Source organism: Acomys minous (assembly GCF_964271855.1).
Source record: "Acomys minous genome assembly, chromosome: 14".
NCBI classification, from domain to species: domain Eukaryota; kingdom Metazoa; phylum Chordata; class Mammalia; order Rodentia; family Muridae; genus Acomys; species Acomys minous.
The window spans coordinates 79508648-79526470 of NC_140496.1; positions in this window are offsets into that span (position 1 = coordinate 79508648).

Here is a 17823-nt window from a genome sequence, read left to right on the forward strand (position 1 = left end):
CTGAGTGAGGTAACCCAGTCCCAGAAAGACTCGCATGGTATATATACTCACTTATAAGTGGACATTAGCCATAAAGTACAGGATAACCATGCTATAATCCACAGACCCGAAGAAGCCAAGGAGGGCCCAGGAAAGGATGTTTGAATCTCACTCAGAAGAGGAAATAAAATATACATCTGAAGTAGGTGGAGGGAGGAAACTGAGTGGGAGAGGGTAATGGGCCTGGGGATTAGGCTTGGGGAGTGGAGAAGGACAAGGAGAGAGAATGGAAATCAGTGGGGGGGGGCCTCTCTGGGACAGAGGACAGGAGGCTCCTGGGAGTCTATGGAGGTGACACCATCTGAGAGTCCTAGCTTGGGAGTTCAGGAGCCTGAAGTTGTCGCCTCCTGTAGCCAGGTGGGATTTCCAGTAGAGGGAAGGGAACACCAACCCACCCATAATACCTTCAACGCAAAACTTGTCTTGCCTACTAGAAGTGTAGGAATAAAGATGGAACAGAGATTGAGGGGAATAGCAAGCTAACTGGAGACCCACCCCGTGGGAGAGAACCAGCCCCTGTCACTATTAAGGATAACCTGCTATGTCTACAGACAGGAGTCTAGCAAAACTGCTTTCTTAGAGGCTTCATCCATCAGCGGAGGATGGAAACCAATGCAGAGACCCATAACCAAACGATAGGTGGGGCTTCTTTTCTGAAGAGAGACAGAAAGAGTGTGGATCCAGATGTGAATGAGGATTGAGGAGGGGCTGGGAGGAGTACGGGGAGGGGAGGCCATAATCAGAATATATTGTATGAAAAAAAAATCCATTTTCAATTAAAACAATAAATAAATGTAGAAACATATTGAACACCAATTAAGTGTCTCTGGGAATACAGTAATAATGAACAAATAAACAACCACCACAACAAAGCAGATCCATTTTTCTGCCTTTCTGTTGCTTATAATGCGTTGCTATGGGGCAGGCAGCACAGGCTTTCAGTGAACGGACAAGACTCCCAAATCCACACACTTCCAAATGTTCCATCACGTGTAATCAGATCTGGAAACGGCATTCACTTTCCGTCTTTCTTTTTCTATCTTTGCCCAAGTGGGCATGAAAAGCTCACAGAGAACCTCCTGTACAGAATAAAGCATCTGTCACATTTATGAGTGCCGTTTAAAAGTTCTGTTTGTTTGTTTGCTTAGAGGCAACACTCCACCTCCTAGTTGCTTTGGAGAACGCGACTGCTTTTACCCGGTAATGCTGCTCCCAGGCAGCCCTGTGCAAATGCAGACGTCTGAGAGGTACACTGTCTTCTCCCAAGGTACGGCCCAATCTCACAGCTCCATTATTGAAATTTACATCTGTGTATATGTATCATAGCAGCTTTATCTATTACCTGTATTTCTTCCATCCCTGAGATATTTGCCTGGCTGGGTGATAAGGAGGGAACATATGTGAGCGACAGTGCTGCCTATATTAGCCCTCTGTTTCTATTTTTCCCACTTAGGTAAGGACAACAACTAGTAGATGGATACTTTAGTGTCCAGTGTCATATGCCATTCTCTGTAGACAACAAAGAACCTGTGCCCACCTGAGTCAGGGCTTCACACTGGGAAGCACCTCGAATTTATTCATCTCCAAATTCACTTCTTCAATATGTTTAATGTGATAAATGAGCTACATTAGTAGTAACCTCTGGGATTTAGCACACTTTTCATAACCACCTTTGGTCTTTCTATATTACCATTTAGGAAAATATTGAGGACTTCAAATATAGACAGGCTTAAAACTCCAAGAAGAACTGTCCTAGATTATATCAAACAGTTTCTTTTCTTTACTGGAGCTCCATCTTAAGAGAGAGAGAGAGAGAGAGAGAGAGAGAGAGAGAGAGAGAGAGAGAGATGCCTATAAATTAAAACTCTACAGAAACGATTAAAAAAAAACCAAAAGAACAAAGCCGTGCATTTTTATTTTTATTTCTTTTTTTTTAAAAACAGTGCATTTTAATATATTGAAATAATTAATCCTGTGTTTAGCCACCCTGACAGAGGTGTCGGATAGTAGTAACTCACAGTGATGTACAGATTTAATAACATGCCTTATATAAATTAAAATTACAACCTTTGATGGGATTTTGTTTCTCATCTAAATGTTTCTATGTGAAAGGTACTGATTATGAAAGGATTTTGAGAAACTTATCTCAATTTGCAGAGTTCTTTTCGAATTTTCGATGTCTAAATTAAACACACACATTATCCCATTATGGCAAGGCTAAAGATGCGAATATATAGAAGACAAATTGTCTTTTATCTGAAACAGCTAATAAGTGTGCGTATTACAATTCCCTTTACACTCATCAACTAAGACTAGTGGTTACGACTGTTGATATGCTTACAATAACGGGATGAGGATTTAACGGAAATGGTGTGGTAGATGGCAACCTCTAACTCAGCCTAAGGAAAGGGATCCCAGCTTCCCTTATTGTCTCAAAAACTATATATTTGAAAACAGACCCAAACCAAAGATCTCAGCAAAATGACTGACTGAGGAGGGAACTGATTGGTTATTTGGGTGTTATGCAGCTCCAGGCAGATAAGCTGCCACAACAGTTCAGTGCTCCTATTAATGATAAATGAATAAGGTAGAGTAGGTGATATAAAGGCCTTTTAAAATTATGTTTTTAATTAAAACATAATTACACCACTCTCCTTTTCCCTCTATCTAAGCCCTCCCATGCATCCTCCACTCAACTCTCACCTTGAAGGCATTTTTGTTGTTGTTTTCTTTGATGATGATGATGATGATGATGATGATGATGATGATGATGATTACTATCCCATATATTCATTTGCACCAATCTGCTATATCCACTTTTGTTGTTTATGTGCATATGATTTCAGGACTGCTCACTTTGTGTTGGGTAACCCATTAGGGGACTCATCCTTGCATGGGTGACACTAATCCTCCCTCTGTCAGCCTGAACAACAATGGCAGTATCAATAGACATGCTAATGTGTACGTGGGAACTCTAATGGGGTCTGACCCACAAACAAAGGACTATATGCAGCCAAAGGTCTTGTTTTAATACCAATGAATAATAATAATAATAATAATAATAATAATAATAATAATAATAATAATAATAGTAATAACAGTTTGTAGTTCAGTGGGAGGATTTGAGGCGTGGCTCCACCCTTAATAGGTGTCAGGAGCATCTGGGGACTGGACCCAGAACAAGGTGGACCAAAGTAGTTGACTAATATTTTCTATTAAGATCAGGGTGGAGCCCAAGAATCTGCATTTCAACAAACACTCAGTAACAGCCATCCACCACTGAAGAGAAGCCAGCTAGTTTTCACATATACTTCCAAGAATAAGTGTTTATGTCTATATAAGCTATTTAATTCGCATAGTTTTCAGATTATTCCTTAATCTCAATAAATACATGATAAACTGGATACTTTTCATTGGTTTCCATATGATCAGTTAGGTAAAGCCTGGCTTTAAAGTAGTAAGAGTTGGGAACTGGCAAACAGGAGCTCTGTACTCATCTTGGAGGGATTCCTGCATCACAGGCTCTTTCCACATTTTCTGTGGTGTGTACATTAAAGATCATTTAATCTACAATAAGAAAAGAGAGAGAGGGAAAGGGAGAGGGAGAGGGAGAGAGAGGGAGAGAGGGAGAAAGAGAGAGAGAGAGAGAGGGAGAAAGAGAGAGAGAGAGAGAGAGAGAGAGAGAGAGAGAGAGAGAGAGAGAGAGAGAGAGAGATTGCTTAGTTTTATAGGTCATATTTTATCCTGTCCTCAAAAGAAATCACCTTATCTTATTCTGCCTGAATTTCCTTTAAAAACACACACATGCACATTTTTCTTAGCTAAATAAACCCCCTCTCCACAGTATTTTGTGTAATTCCATTTCAATTTGTAAATGCGTTGTCCTCAGAAATAGCTTTTCCCATGTGAGACTAATTTACAATTTTATGTCCGATCATAAGCTGTGTCATCAATTGCAAGCTTTGGGTGATGACAACTTGGCAGTAAAAGCATTCCTATCTATAGGTAGGCCTAGCATAAAACTTTCAAATAACATTTGCTGCATCTTAATGGAGAAATACAAGCAATCATCAGATTGTAGACCTTATTGTGTGAGTCTTCAAAGCTATCTCTTAATATTCAGGCAGTACCAAACATCATTAAGGTGTTTCTTTCATGTAGCTTGCCACATTAAAACATCTTTTATAGCTTGGCCTCATGCCATGCAGTACAGCGAGATACAATGTGGGAATAAAATTGATGATTTCTTTCTCTTTTTGTCTGAACACAGGCTTTGTAAAGACCCTAGAATCCATTCAGTACCACCTAACTGTGATGTTTCTCCATTATATCTAATCATTGGGGTTGAAGAGACTGTAGAAAATAATAAATATTCAAATAATTATATGAGTTACTTTTGAAGTTATGTTTTCACAATAGTGATGTGAACATTGTTAGAGTGCAGAGTACGTAGGAGCAATGATTGAGTTGCCTTGTGTATCATGAATTAAAATTCAATAACCTCAAGCTTGAGACTTTTTAAAAAATTTTATTTTATGAATTTATTCATATTACATCTCAATTGTTATCTCATCACTTGTATCCTCCTGTTCCTCCCTCCCTCCTGCTTTCACCCTATGCCCCTCCCCTAGGTCTATGACCAAGGGGGAACCTCCTCCCCCACTATATGGTCATAGGCTATCAAGTCTCATCTTGGTAGCCTGCTTATTCTTTCTCTGAGTACCACCAGGCGTCCCCACTAATGGGAAGTGGTCAAATATGGGGCACCAGAGTTCATACCATGAAGTCAGGCTTGAGACGTTTTGCACTGAATCCCCACCAAACATATACCTTAAAGGTCTATGACTATGAAGATTGAAATTTTGTTTTCCTTTTGTCTTAGTCATTTTTTCCTGTAGCTGCAATAAAATACACTGAGAAAACAACAACAACAACAACAACTTCAAGGTGAAACAATTTTCTTTGGCTCACAGTTCAAGATACAGTCCTTCCTCTGTTGCTTGCTTTTTTGATCACTTTCCGCTGGTGGAGCGACCTCGCCATGCTACAGAGGGAGAGGGTGCAATCAGTTGTGATGTGACTTGATATGCTGGAGTGGGTGGTGCAAGGTTGGGGCTCCCCTTTTCTGAGGAGTAGGGGAGGGGAGATAGGGAAAATAAAGAGGGAGGGTGGGAATGGGAGAAGAGGAAGGAAGGGGCTATGACTGCGATGTAAAGTGAATAATTAAAAAAAAGGATGCAATCCTTCATGGGAACAGGAGAGTCAAGGTAGTCATATCAGATCCACAGCAAGGAAGCATAGATGACCTTCATGGCCCTCTGTTGTGGTTCTATTATTAATAGGGCCTAATAATTGTTTATTATTAGGTCTATATTTATTGTTATGGCAGTATGACTCGCTAGCAATAAATCAAGACACAGACTCCTGTTATATTTTAAAATAGCCTTACTTAACCTGGGGCAGGGTAGACATTAATCCTTTAAACTACTTCCCATAGTGGGTTCTAATAATTTCTACCAAGCTGCTTCCCATCTATAATCCCAAATACTTGCTAATGCTCTTCATTTGGACTAAATCTCCATCCACGCCAGCCACTTGCTTCTCCTCCATCTAACCCATGGCTGCCTTCTTCTCTCTCCTCTCTCCTCAGGCCTTTCTTCTTCTTCCCAAGATTATCTTTGTCTCTCCAAACTTGGGAACCTTAGCCATGCTTATCTCATTTGCCCTGCCCAGGTGTGATGGCTTTTTATTAATTAGCACAGAAATACATCAAACCAACCCTCAACACCCCCCAACATAAGGAGGCATGCACGAGAGAGTTTCCAGTGTTGCTCACCACCTTCTGCATTCCGAGAGCAAAGGTAGTAGATGCTTTTACCCATCAGTCTTGCCACTCACCCATTAACCAAAGGCATAAACCTGGACACAGTGAAACTGTAGGAACTAGTGTTCAACACAGACATTACTTTTAACTATGGATATTTATACTCTGTTTATTTTCCTTCTGTGATTTAGCCAGCCCCACGGAGAGGAAACATGTGCCAATTGGACAAATGAATTTAAGCATCAAAAGTGTCTTTTTTCTCAGCCCTTTAGGTAAAATTAATATTTCAAAGATTCTATTGGTAGTATGTGCCCAGGTCTATGTCCTTTAGGTTCCTGACATCAGGATTGGCCAGGAAGGCACTTGTCATAAACCTTAGGTTTGTATATGCTGTATTAGTCAATTTGTATAAGACAACAACAGAGCAGATTTATTATAATTGTGTAGAAGCAGAAAATCAAGTTTAGGTAATCTAAATACATTCATGGTCACATTCAATGTGGATTAGAGGAATTCAAGAAAGAAAGAGGAAAAATAAGGAAAAGCAAAAAGTAATTTTTTTATGAAATTGGCATGTTTTCCCCAACGCATTTGTTATTTTCATGATGCTAGTAAATACGTGTGGTGGCACCAGACCATGTCTGTGCTATGTTGCAGAAATCCCACACAATGAGCTAGAAAGGATGTAAAAACCCTGACCACCTGATAGTATATTATTTTGGTTCATCTATTTTCACATTAAGTTAATGACTATATGAGTCATAATAGCAGTTTCTATTTTAAGTGTCACATGGCAAAATGACCAAGCCCTAAAGAAAGACTAAAAGGCAACATAGAGAGAGTGAAAGGATTATTTTCAGTCAGTCAAGTTAACTAGTAGAATTTATTTGTTTTATTCAACAGGAAACACACACATACACACAAAACTACAACCACACACATGCACACACCATAAACACTACCATATACACCATGCACACAAGCATACACCATGCACATAACCATATATACCACTCACACACATACATACACCATACACACAACCATATACACCAAACACACACATACATACACCATACACACAACCATATACACCAAACACACACATACATACACCATACACACCACACATACACATACACACACATGCATACAACATACACCCAACAATATACACCACACACATACACGCATACACACACACACACATGCATACAATGCACACCCAACCATATACACCACACAGGCATACACCACATACCCAACCATATACAACACACACACACACACACACACACACACACACACACACACACCACAAACACAAAGCATCCAGGGTTAGGTACTGGGAATGCTAGGAGAATTTAATTCCAGCACTCCTGGGATACCTTATTTAGGAAGAGTGGCTGTTTTGCAGCCACTTTATCCCAATGTATTTTTTCTAGGATATTGGATTAATGATGTGACTAACTATTCTTTGTACTGAAAAACTTCTCAGATGCTCATGTTAAAATTTTTCAGTCCTAAAGCAACCTTGACTGACTCCTCCCTATGTCCTCCTCACGGTCTCTTTTTTGTTTTTGTCCATTCCTTCAGCTGGAGGGCATATGGCATTCAACAGAGAAGTGAGGGCCAGCAACACTTTCTTCTTATCTCATTCCCTGACTCTGGAATATGATTTGCAAACTTGCACTTTTCTTCGATGAAGTCAACTTCTTGGCCTTGCAACACAGCAAAGTGTTGGCAGAAGCAGACAGACCATGTCTCTGCTCTGGCAGTGTTTAATTTGGGGCCAGTTCCTTGACCTTACTTACTACAGAACAGATTCTTGAAGGGATAATTTAGAATAAAGCATATGTGAAAGGGTTATGATATTCTTAAAGGGTTATATGCAAACAATGAAGATGATGGATTTATCAGATTGACCACATGTATAAGAATAGACAATTACAAGTTTAACCAAAATTGATTTGTTTGAAACTTAAATCCTAGTGAGGAAAAAACACGATTAATAGTCACACATCTTCTTTGAAAAGAGTATTTATTGTTACTATTTTAAATTATGTGTACCTGTGTGTGTTTGTATACATGTGTGTTCCCTTGGAAGCCAGAGTCTCTGGATATCCCACAAGCTCCAGTTTCAGAAGGTTGTGAGCTACCTCATGTGGGTGCTGGAAAATGAACTTGGGTTCTTCAGAAGAGCAATACACAATTTTTAACCACTGGGCCATCTCTCCAGCCACAACACCTTTCTTCTTCTTCTTTTTTTTTTAAAAAAGATTTTATTTATTATGTATACAATATGATCAGATCACATTATAGATGGTTGTGAGCCACCATATGGTTGCTGGGAATTGAACTCAGGACCTCTGGAAGAATAGTCAGTGCTCTTAACCACTGAGCCATCTCTCCAGCCCCAACACCTTTATTCTTGTAAAGGACTTTAACTTTTTATTCTGTTAACAATGCTCCATCTACTAGTAATGTAATATCTGTAGTCACTTAACTGCTTCCAGATCTATGCCAGATACTGTCATTTTTCTCAACTCACACAGCTTCTAGGAGAGTTCCAGTGGAAGATAATCTGCTCATCATATTTCAGTACTTTACTCAGTCCTTTCCACAACTGCATCTAGAAAAAAGTGGCCAAACTGTGTTGCCCAACTGTGGCCCAGTGGTTGCCAATGAGCTTGAAAGGAGTGAATAGAGCACTTCTTTACATGCTATTTTGCACTCCTCTGGTGAGAATTCTCTGTTTGGCTCTCTACCTCATTTTTAAAATTGAATTATTGTGTTTGTTGGAGTTTAGTTTCTTGAGTTCTTTATATATTTTGGATATTATCCATTTGTTGGATGTAGGGTTGGTGAAGATATTTCCCAGCAGTAGGCTGCTTTTTTTGCTCTGTTGACAGCGAGTGTCATTTGCCTTATAGAAACTTTTCCGTTTCATGAGATCCCATTTATTAATTGTTGATCTTAGAGCCCGAGCTGTTAGTTTTCTGTCCAGAAAGTTGTATCCTTTGCCAACAAGTTCAAGGCTCTTCCCACTTTTTTTTTCCTGATAGATTTAGAGAGCTAACCCCTGACACTGTTAACAAACTCTACTATGGGCAGGAGCCTAGCATGACTGTCCTCTGAGAGGCTCCACTCAGCAACAGATCAAAACATCAGCTGAGACTCACAGACAAACACTGGGCAGAGCAGAATGTGAGGAGCCTTCATGGAAGGAAGAGTTGGGTGAAGGACAGAACAGAAGGGACAGGAGCTCTGTGAGGAGACCAACAGCGCCAACTAACCGGGGCCCAGGGAGGCTTGCAAGACTGAAGCACTAACCATGGACTGGACCAAGGCCCTCTACACATATGTACCCAGTGGACATCTTGGTCTTCATGTGGGTCTCTTAGAAAGGGGATGGAGACTGTCTCTGACATGCTCTCTGTTGCATGTTCTTTTTTGATCACTTCCCCCTAACAGGCTGCCTTGCCAGGACACTGTGAAAGGAGAAGTGCTCAGTTCTGATGTGACTGGATATTCCGGGGTAGGTTAGTGAGGGGGGGCCCCCTTTTCTGAGTGGCAGGGGAGGTGGGATAGGAAGAAAGGACCTGGGATGGAGTGGGAAGGAACTCAGAGGAGAGGAGAGAGGGGGCTATGATTGGAATGTAAAGTAAATAACTAACAAGATTTTTTTTAAGTGAATATAAGTGCCATCAGGGTCCTAAAGCCACCTAAGCAAGTGGTGGCCCCAGGTTCTGGGGTCCCTGGGTGGCTGAACTTGCCTCCCAGTCATGGGATCCCATCTCTGGGCGACATTGGTCTATGCTATTTCCCCAGAGCACTGCGAACCCTGAGATCCATGTGGATGTATGCACTCCGAGCCACTGTCTGATGCCTTGGTGATGTCCTTTGGGTTTTGTGCTTTCCAGGGGCCATGCTGATGAGACTCATGAATAACTACCTGAGACCATGTTGAAGCCTGTGGTCTGTGTAGTCACTGAGGGCAGTGAGTAGATCAGTGGTCCTGACAGGGCCCAGGGTCTTGTTGATTTTTGCAGCCCATGTTACCACAGGAGCCCATACAGATGCCCATAGTTGGGGCTGCCAAGGGAAGTCATGTTAGTGTCTGTGGACAAGGGAGTGCTGGCCCCACCCCTCAACAACATGGAGTATAGGTGCAGGTGGTGGCTTGGTCACAGGAGAGCTGGCCTCGCCCCATCTGGTCATTTCAAGGCTTTCCTCAGCTATTGGCTTCAGGCATGGAAACAGGCAGAGAAAGAGTCATTCTTCCCTTGAGGTCATGGCCATCAGGAATTTAACCATGTTCCTGTCACTATGCGGACCATACAAAATAGTCTTGGGTTATTATTATTATTATTATTATTATTATTATTGTTGTTGTTGTTGTTGTTATTATTATTGTTATTATTATTATTATTATTGTTATTGTTATTGTTATTGTTATTATTATTATTGTATCACAAGGAATGGGGGCAGACATGGGAAGACTAGAAGGTGAGAGTCATTGGCATGATGTGAGATTCCCAAATAACCAATAAAGATAATTTTTAAATAAAGGAGTGAATGGAGGTAAGTGGGAATCTTCCTGTGGGGTACAGCACTGATAAAACATTGCTGCACCCCACATGCTGTTTGCTGGACCCTTGTAAAGTACCTTTTCCTGGAGCATGGATAGAACATGTGGCTCATTTAAAGCCAATGTCACTGTATTTTTTGTCGGCTTCCATCAGAGTCTACCCTTCTAGAGTAACTGCAGAGGCTCTCCTCTTTGGCTTGGTGAACTGAGTGGCCACCTTGTTGGAGCTTATGTGATAAGCAACCATAAATAGGAAACCGTAAGATACTGAGCAATAGCCAGCAAAGAATCTGGACCCTTAGTTTGAAATTAGGAGAAATTAGGAGAAATTAGGAGGTGCGTCCTGCTATGAACTCAAGTCAGCGTGTAAATGGATATGCCCCAGTCGAGCCCCTGGGTAGGAATGTAGCACAGACAACATCTTGATAACATCACTGAGAACACTTAGGCAGAAGAACTGAGCTGTGGCTATACCTCTGACCTACAAAAACCCTGAGAAAATAATTGTCATTTGCCCTAGTTGCTTTCTTGTTGGTGATTTGTTGTGTGGTGACAGACAGCTGCTGCACACCATAGTGACAATTGGATCGTACTTTGCCCTTTTTTATTTTCTTTTTCTGTCTCTATATATCTTGTAGCCTTGGACTTGACTACAGCTTTACTGAGTCAACAAGTTAAAGGTTTCACCTTTTCAGGATGGGAGGAGGGGATCTCGATCTCTCTCTCTCTCTCTCTCTCTCTCTCTCTCTCTCTCTCTATATATATATATATATATATATATATATATATATATATATATATGATGTGGCATTATCTTCAGCACACTAAGTACCATTATCTAGCATGTGTTCCAGCTTTACTGCTTATTGTAGTAATTCATGTTACTTTCCAGTGATTTGGAAAGCATAGTCCATACCGAAAAAGAAATACCCCCCCCATTACTGTACACTCTGAGATGTCTTCTGTCTAGAGACACTTGGGTATATTCTTTTTAATACTTTAGACCAAGTTTTTCTTTAAAGAGAGAACTTCACACCAAATGTATATAATATTTAAAAGCCATGGCTTCTCTTTCTGTAAGATAATGTTTGTTGAAATTAGCTTAAAATATCTAATTGTAATATGGGAAAAAAATCAAATAAGTGTGCTGCCTGGTTGTCTAAGACTATCTTGCCCATTCTGTAAGTTAAATTTAATTATTAAAGCACTCACTCATTTACATTTATAGAAAATCTCAGTGGTTAAGCAGACACATCAGATATTTGATGTTTTCTATTGAATTTTTATTTTAAATAGACAAATAAATTACCTAGATTTTTTTTACATTCATTGATAGATAATCAGATTATCGCTTAACTTCTATATTTATACCAGATGAAATGTAATTGTTAACATTCATGTGAACTCACATTTGCCATATCATTAATTACATGCTTTTAAAGTTGAAAATTTGTTAAATCTTACTATGAGTGTTTTCTTTAAAAATTTCCCAAGTTCTAAACTTTTAGCAGTTGTGAATTTTTAATTAATGGTTTCTCTTTATCAGTAAATTTGCTAATTCAATTCCAAACTCTAGTCGAGCTGTCTGCCTTAAAAAGCCTTATGTATGTCATTTCTCCAGCTTTTGCTTAACTTGCCAGCTCGCATGGTCTCTGTATATTTTCCTAAGTGGACACTCCAATGAAAGTCTTCACTTACCAGGAAACTGAGACAGAGGGGGGACATTCTAGTGGGACTCTAGATGAGAGAAGCATGGGAGAATGGCAAAGTAGAAGGATCCAGAGGGTCCTAGAAGCCTACAAGTAGAACATTATGATAGGCAGATTTGGGCTCAGGGGTCCCACTCAAACTAAGGCACCAGCCAAGGACAACACAGGTGATAAACCTTAAACCCCTACCCAGATCTAGCCAATGGACAGAACATTCTCCACAGTAGAGTGGAGAGTGGGATATTACTTTCTCACATACTCTGGTGCCTCACCTTTGACCATGTCCCCTGGAGGGGGAGACCTGGTGGCACTCAGAGGAAGGACAGCAGGTTACCAAGAAGAGACTTGATACCCTATAACATATACAGGGGGAGGTAATCCCCCTCAGGAACAGTCATAGGGGAGGGGAATAAGGGGAAAATGGGAGGGAGGGAAGAATGGGAGGATACAAGGGATGGGATAACCATTGAGATGTAACAAGAATAAATTAATAAAGGAGAAAAAAAAGAAAATAAAAAAAAAAGAAAATTCAGTTGAACTATTCTTCTATGTAAAAAACACAGCTCTCATCCCAAAGGATATAAGAGTTTATTCTGGAGCCGTTTTGACTGACCATGGGCCAGGAACACAGATTTTTAGGTTACCCCCAATTCCATAGTTCATTGTGTAAACAGTTTTATGTTTTACAGAACAAAGAAAGTCATAAATCAAGTCAAGTTTGAAATTCATTGGTGGGTACATAAGAGAGGTGCTTACAGCAAGAGTGGATCTAGCCAAGGGACAGGACATTGTCTACAGATGAGTAAAGAGTGGGTTCTGACTTTCACATGAACTCTGGTGCCCTATATTTGACCACATCCCCTTGATGGGGAGGCCTGGTGGCACTCAGAGGAAGGATAGCAGGCTACCAAGAAGAGACTTGATGCCCTATGATCATATACATGGGGAGGAGGACCCCCTCAGTCACAGCCATAGGGGAGGGGAATAGGGTGAACATGGGAGGGAGGGAGGAATGGGAGGATACAAGGGATGGGATAACAATTGAGATAAATTATGAATGAATGAATGAATAAATAAATAAATAAATAGTGGAAAAGCTTTTCCATAGGCCTCAGATATCATCTGATGACATGCTTAGCTCCTGGGTGTGTGGAAACCAGTACACACAGGATGTTAGTTCCAATACAGAGGTGAGCAAGCAGGGAGTGGCTATTTGGGGCTGAAAACCCAAGATAAGGTCATTAAGCTCTGATCCTATAGCATTCCACAGTACTGAAGGTTTAAAGAGTCAGTGTAATGAGAGACAGCTTCTTTGTACGAATTCTCCTTCATGTCACCATCTCCATCTCACATCTGTAAATGCCATTTTTATTTCCTCAGATGGGTGGGGGGCGGGGGAAGGAGAGAGGATGGCATGAGAACTGTACCCAAGCTTTACTGTACATGGATTGGGCTGAACCCAGAGTGTTTCTGTCAAACTACTGCTAGTTACTGTCTAGCCTCTGTACAACCTAATCTTCTGCAACCCAGACCTTGAAGACTTCAGCTTCCAGCCTCCATCTGCTAACCTAGGCCTAGAATGTTTTCAGCCTCTGAAACTTACTGCTGAACAAGCTCACACTTTCCAGTTCTTTCTGAACTCTGGCTGGTTGGTTCAACTCAGCTGTTCTGGCTCAAACTCTTCTCCAATCTGACTGATTCAAATTGGTTTCTCTTGGCTTCGGACTGTTGCCTTGAAACACTGCCTCTGAACTGCACAAACTGATCTGCACTAAACTGCAACCAAATTGCACTGAACTGTGATGTATTGACCGTACGAACTCTACTCCATTTCTGCACTGCACTCTCCTCCTCTTTACTCTCTCTGTGCGGATCTTAAGTAGCTTCTGTTTCCTGTCTGTTCTCATGAGAGTTGGGCTTATCCTATCTCTGATTCAATCTGTCAAATCTTTCTCTGCTTCATCACTTTGCTTGTCTCACAATTAAACGTTATTGTTTGGGATTAAAGGTATGTACTAGAGGTGTTTTTGTATTCCAGCCAGAGTAATTAAAAGTGTGTTCCAGCAAGAGGAATTAAAGGTGTGCATTCCAGCTGGATCACACAGCCCTGGGTCTTTGGATGTGATCCCTTGCGTGAGTAGCCATAGAAAAATGGAGAGAGAGGGGAGTGCAGCAGGACTGTCATCCTCGACACCTGGACCCAAGCTACTCACTTCCTCCAGCTAGACTCTATTGCCTAAAGATTCCGTCATCCCACAAAATCCTTAGCAGCTGCCACAGAGATGTGCTTATGAGTGACCTATTACATCCAAACTGTTAACAGAAAGCAACATAATAAACACTTAATACTCTAATAGAAACCTTATTTTCTGGGATGGAGAATTGGCTCAGATGAGCCTATTTTGATTCCCAGTACCCATGTGGTTCCTCACAAGTATTTGTAACTCCTGTCCCAGGGTACGAAAGTCCTTTCAGGTGCACATACTAGGTACACACACATACACACAGAACACACACACACACACACACACACACACACACACACACACTCAGACAAACAACCTATGTACTTAAAAATCATAAAAAATATAATAAAAAAATCTACATTTTCTACTGGATAAATAATATTATTTTCATGAAACATGCATTAACTTATTTTACACACGGTAGTAGAAGGGTGTGTCCAAATTGGGGATAAATAAATGCAAGCCTGGATTTTGGAAAACTGCCAAAATATTATCTTGTGGACCTAAGTCATGGTAAACAGGGGTTCTGGTCATTGCATTTCACGCCCACTCTGCCTCAATGAAGAAGCCTGTCCATATAAAATAACTGGTGCTCCTTGGGAGACGAGGACAGAAGGACGCGTAGGCATAAAGGATGGGGAGCAGAGGAAGCCCTGAGTGAGGGAATTCTTGAGCAAATGTGCATTTTGACCTGAACACAGCCTGTTGAGGACTCCAAGGCCAGCTGAGACTTGGCAGTTCCCGTCTGCTTCACCAGTGTGAACGCACAAGTGGTCACCTAAGAGTTCAGTGAAACTGTATCCTGAGTTATGACTGTGCTAATTCACTTTCTCATCAAGCAAGTGCATCTCTTTTTTTTCTGCATCTTCCCCTGCATCTGTTACTCTTGGTTTTGGGACACAGTTTCATTGAACTCTTAGATGATTCCTTGCACATTCACAGTGGTGAAACAGACAAGAACTTCAGGGGTCCAAATTACTGGAAGAATGAAGTTCAACCATGGTTACTTTCCCATGGAATAAGCCACTTTTTTTTTTTTAATGAAGACAACCACTGATTTGTTGTAATGCATCATTTTCATGCCATGCTAACAGTTTGGTTATAAAAATATGTATTTAAGTTATAGAAGCTCATAATTGCTCTGTCTAGCTGGATTTTTCCCTCTCATGGGGAAAATAAAAGAAACTTTGATAGCCAGTGTGTTATATTTTGCACAGTTTTGTATCTAGTGACTTTTCTTACTGACCAGGATACAATGGGCAGCAGCATCTGCTTCTACTAGTACAGTAGGAAGTGATTTAGGGTAGAGAAATGCATTTGCCCTCTTTATAGCGGATTACTCCTTGCATGGCTCTAGATTTTATTTCGACACAGTTTTATTTTTTGAAGTTTCAGTACAAAGCAAAACAGTTTAATAATTTTGGGGTTCAAGCATCACTTCCAAATGTAGAGAGGCACAGCTTATCTTACCAGAATGCATTTCCTGCTCTTAAATCACAGGCTGAGCTGTGGCTGTGCCGTGCCTGCTCCCAGGTGCGTTCAAGGTGGTGGTGTCCTTGTAAATCTCACTGCTAGTCAAAGATTCTGTTCTAGTGCGTGCCCCCAACTATATATCCAGCCAGAGCCACAAATCACATCTTAGTCATCCCTCCCTAGTGTCAGAACATAACGGTATGGACAGAGGCAGAGGGGACTTCTGTGTAGTCAAACAGCTGAGTACTCTGAGAAAGGATGCCATTTCTATTTACTGGTTTCTGAATGTCATAGCCGAAACTTAGCAGGTACCTTGGGATTTCAGTGTGGTCAACTTATGTCAAAGGGTAGTAACATTGTGTTTAAATTTTACTAAAAAAAAAAATCCTTAAAATTTAAAGACGTTGTAGTGGAGCATAAACAGCCTGAAACAGCATCAAACCTGGAGTTGGAGACCGAGTTCAGTTTTCTATCCAACTGCTTCTCTGAGTCTAAACCAAACCAGGAGAACAGTTACCAGAATGACGACCACCCTCAAAACCTGCTGAGTCCTACTTAATCAGCCTCTCGTGGGGATTGGTAGGTAGCTGCATTTTTGCCAGTGGCCATATACGTGATTCCAGTACACTGTGGAACAGAAGGTCCCCAATTCCTCTGCTTCCCAAATACCCCTCATCTCTGACATGGGACAATGCAATAGTTAAGGATTTAAAGTGTCCTTTTATTCTCCAGCTCTGTGGGCTCTGACATGTAGTATAATTTTGGACGTAGTTTCTTTTTTACTTAAATGATCAAGTCTATAAATGAAAGCTATAGTTAGTAAACAGATTTAGCAGTTAACTTATAAACATTTTAGTCATATTTTTCCGTACATTTTTTTTAAATCTAAAATTTCCAAAGAATTTAGTGCTGTGTGATTTTCCTGCTCCTGCGTTCAAACATGAAAACATTCCTTCCCGTAAAGAATATACTAGTGTTGCATTAGGCCCTTAAGAATGGCGGTATCATGGAAGCGAGGGAGATGTTTATGGTGAAGGGTCCCTCTGCCAACACATCCTATAACCAACCGCTCACAGTTGGGCTTTATTTCGGCAAGAATTTGGCACGGCAGAAACCCACTGAAAATAAAATTAGAATGATTGAAGAGCCTTGAAGCAGTGTGAAGAGAATAATAAAATGAAATTACTGTGTGAGGCACTAAAATTAGAGATGAAGATGAATTTTCACCCCTCTGTAAGTGCCAGGAGCTCCACAGGGGCAGCATCTCCCATCAAATTCCTGTGAGAAGTACTGCAGCTTGATCTTTAAATAATATATTATTACTTCTTTTTAACATCTTTTCTCTCCTCCCGTAGTTTCTTGATGGAATAGTAGAGGAGGAGGGTGTATGAATCCTGGGACACAAAGAGAAAGAAATGACAGCATATACAATACCCCTTTCACAGAGGAGAAAAGATGGATGTTGATTTTGTTTTCTTTTAAAAAAAGATTTATTTATTTATTACATATACAGTGCTCTGCCTGCATGTGTGCCTGTACACTAGAAGAGGGTACCATATCTCATTATAGATGGTTGGGGGCCACCATGTGGTTGCTGGGAATTGAACTCAGGACCCCTGGAAGAACAGCCAATGCTCTTAAACCACTGAGCCATCTCTCCAGGTCGACGGGTGTTGAGTTTTATCAGGAGCACTTGCATGTTTATGGTAGGACCGACCACTCTGAGTTCTGCTGTTGTGCTCAAAACATAAGTTCCTATGCCTGAAGCATCACTGAAGAGATCAAAGTTTTTCATCAAACATAATATTATAAGGAGAATATAAAAACCAGAAGTTCAGCCTGAGGCCTTCACGCAACAACTGGAAAGAGATTTATTACCAGGTTGGTCTTGGTGACAGTGTCACCTGCCACTTGTGAAAAGCAGAGTGTTTGCTCAATCTG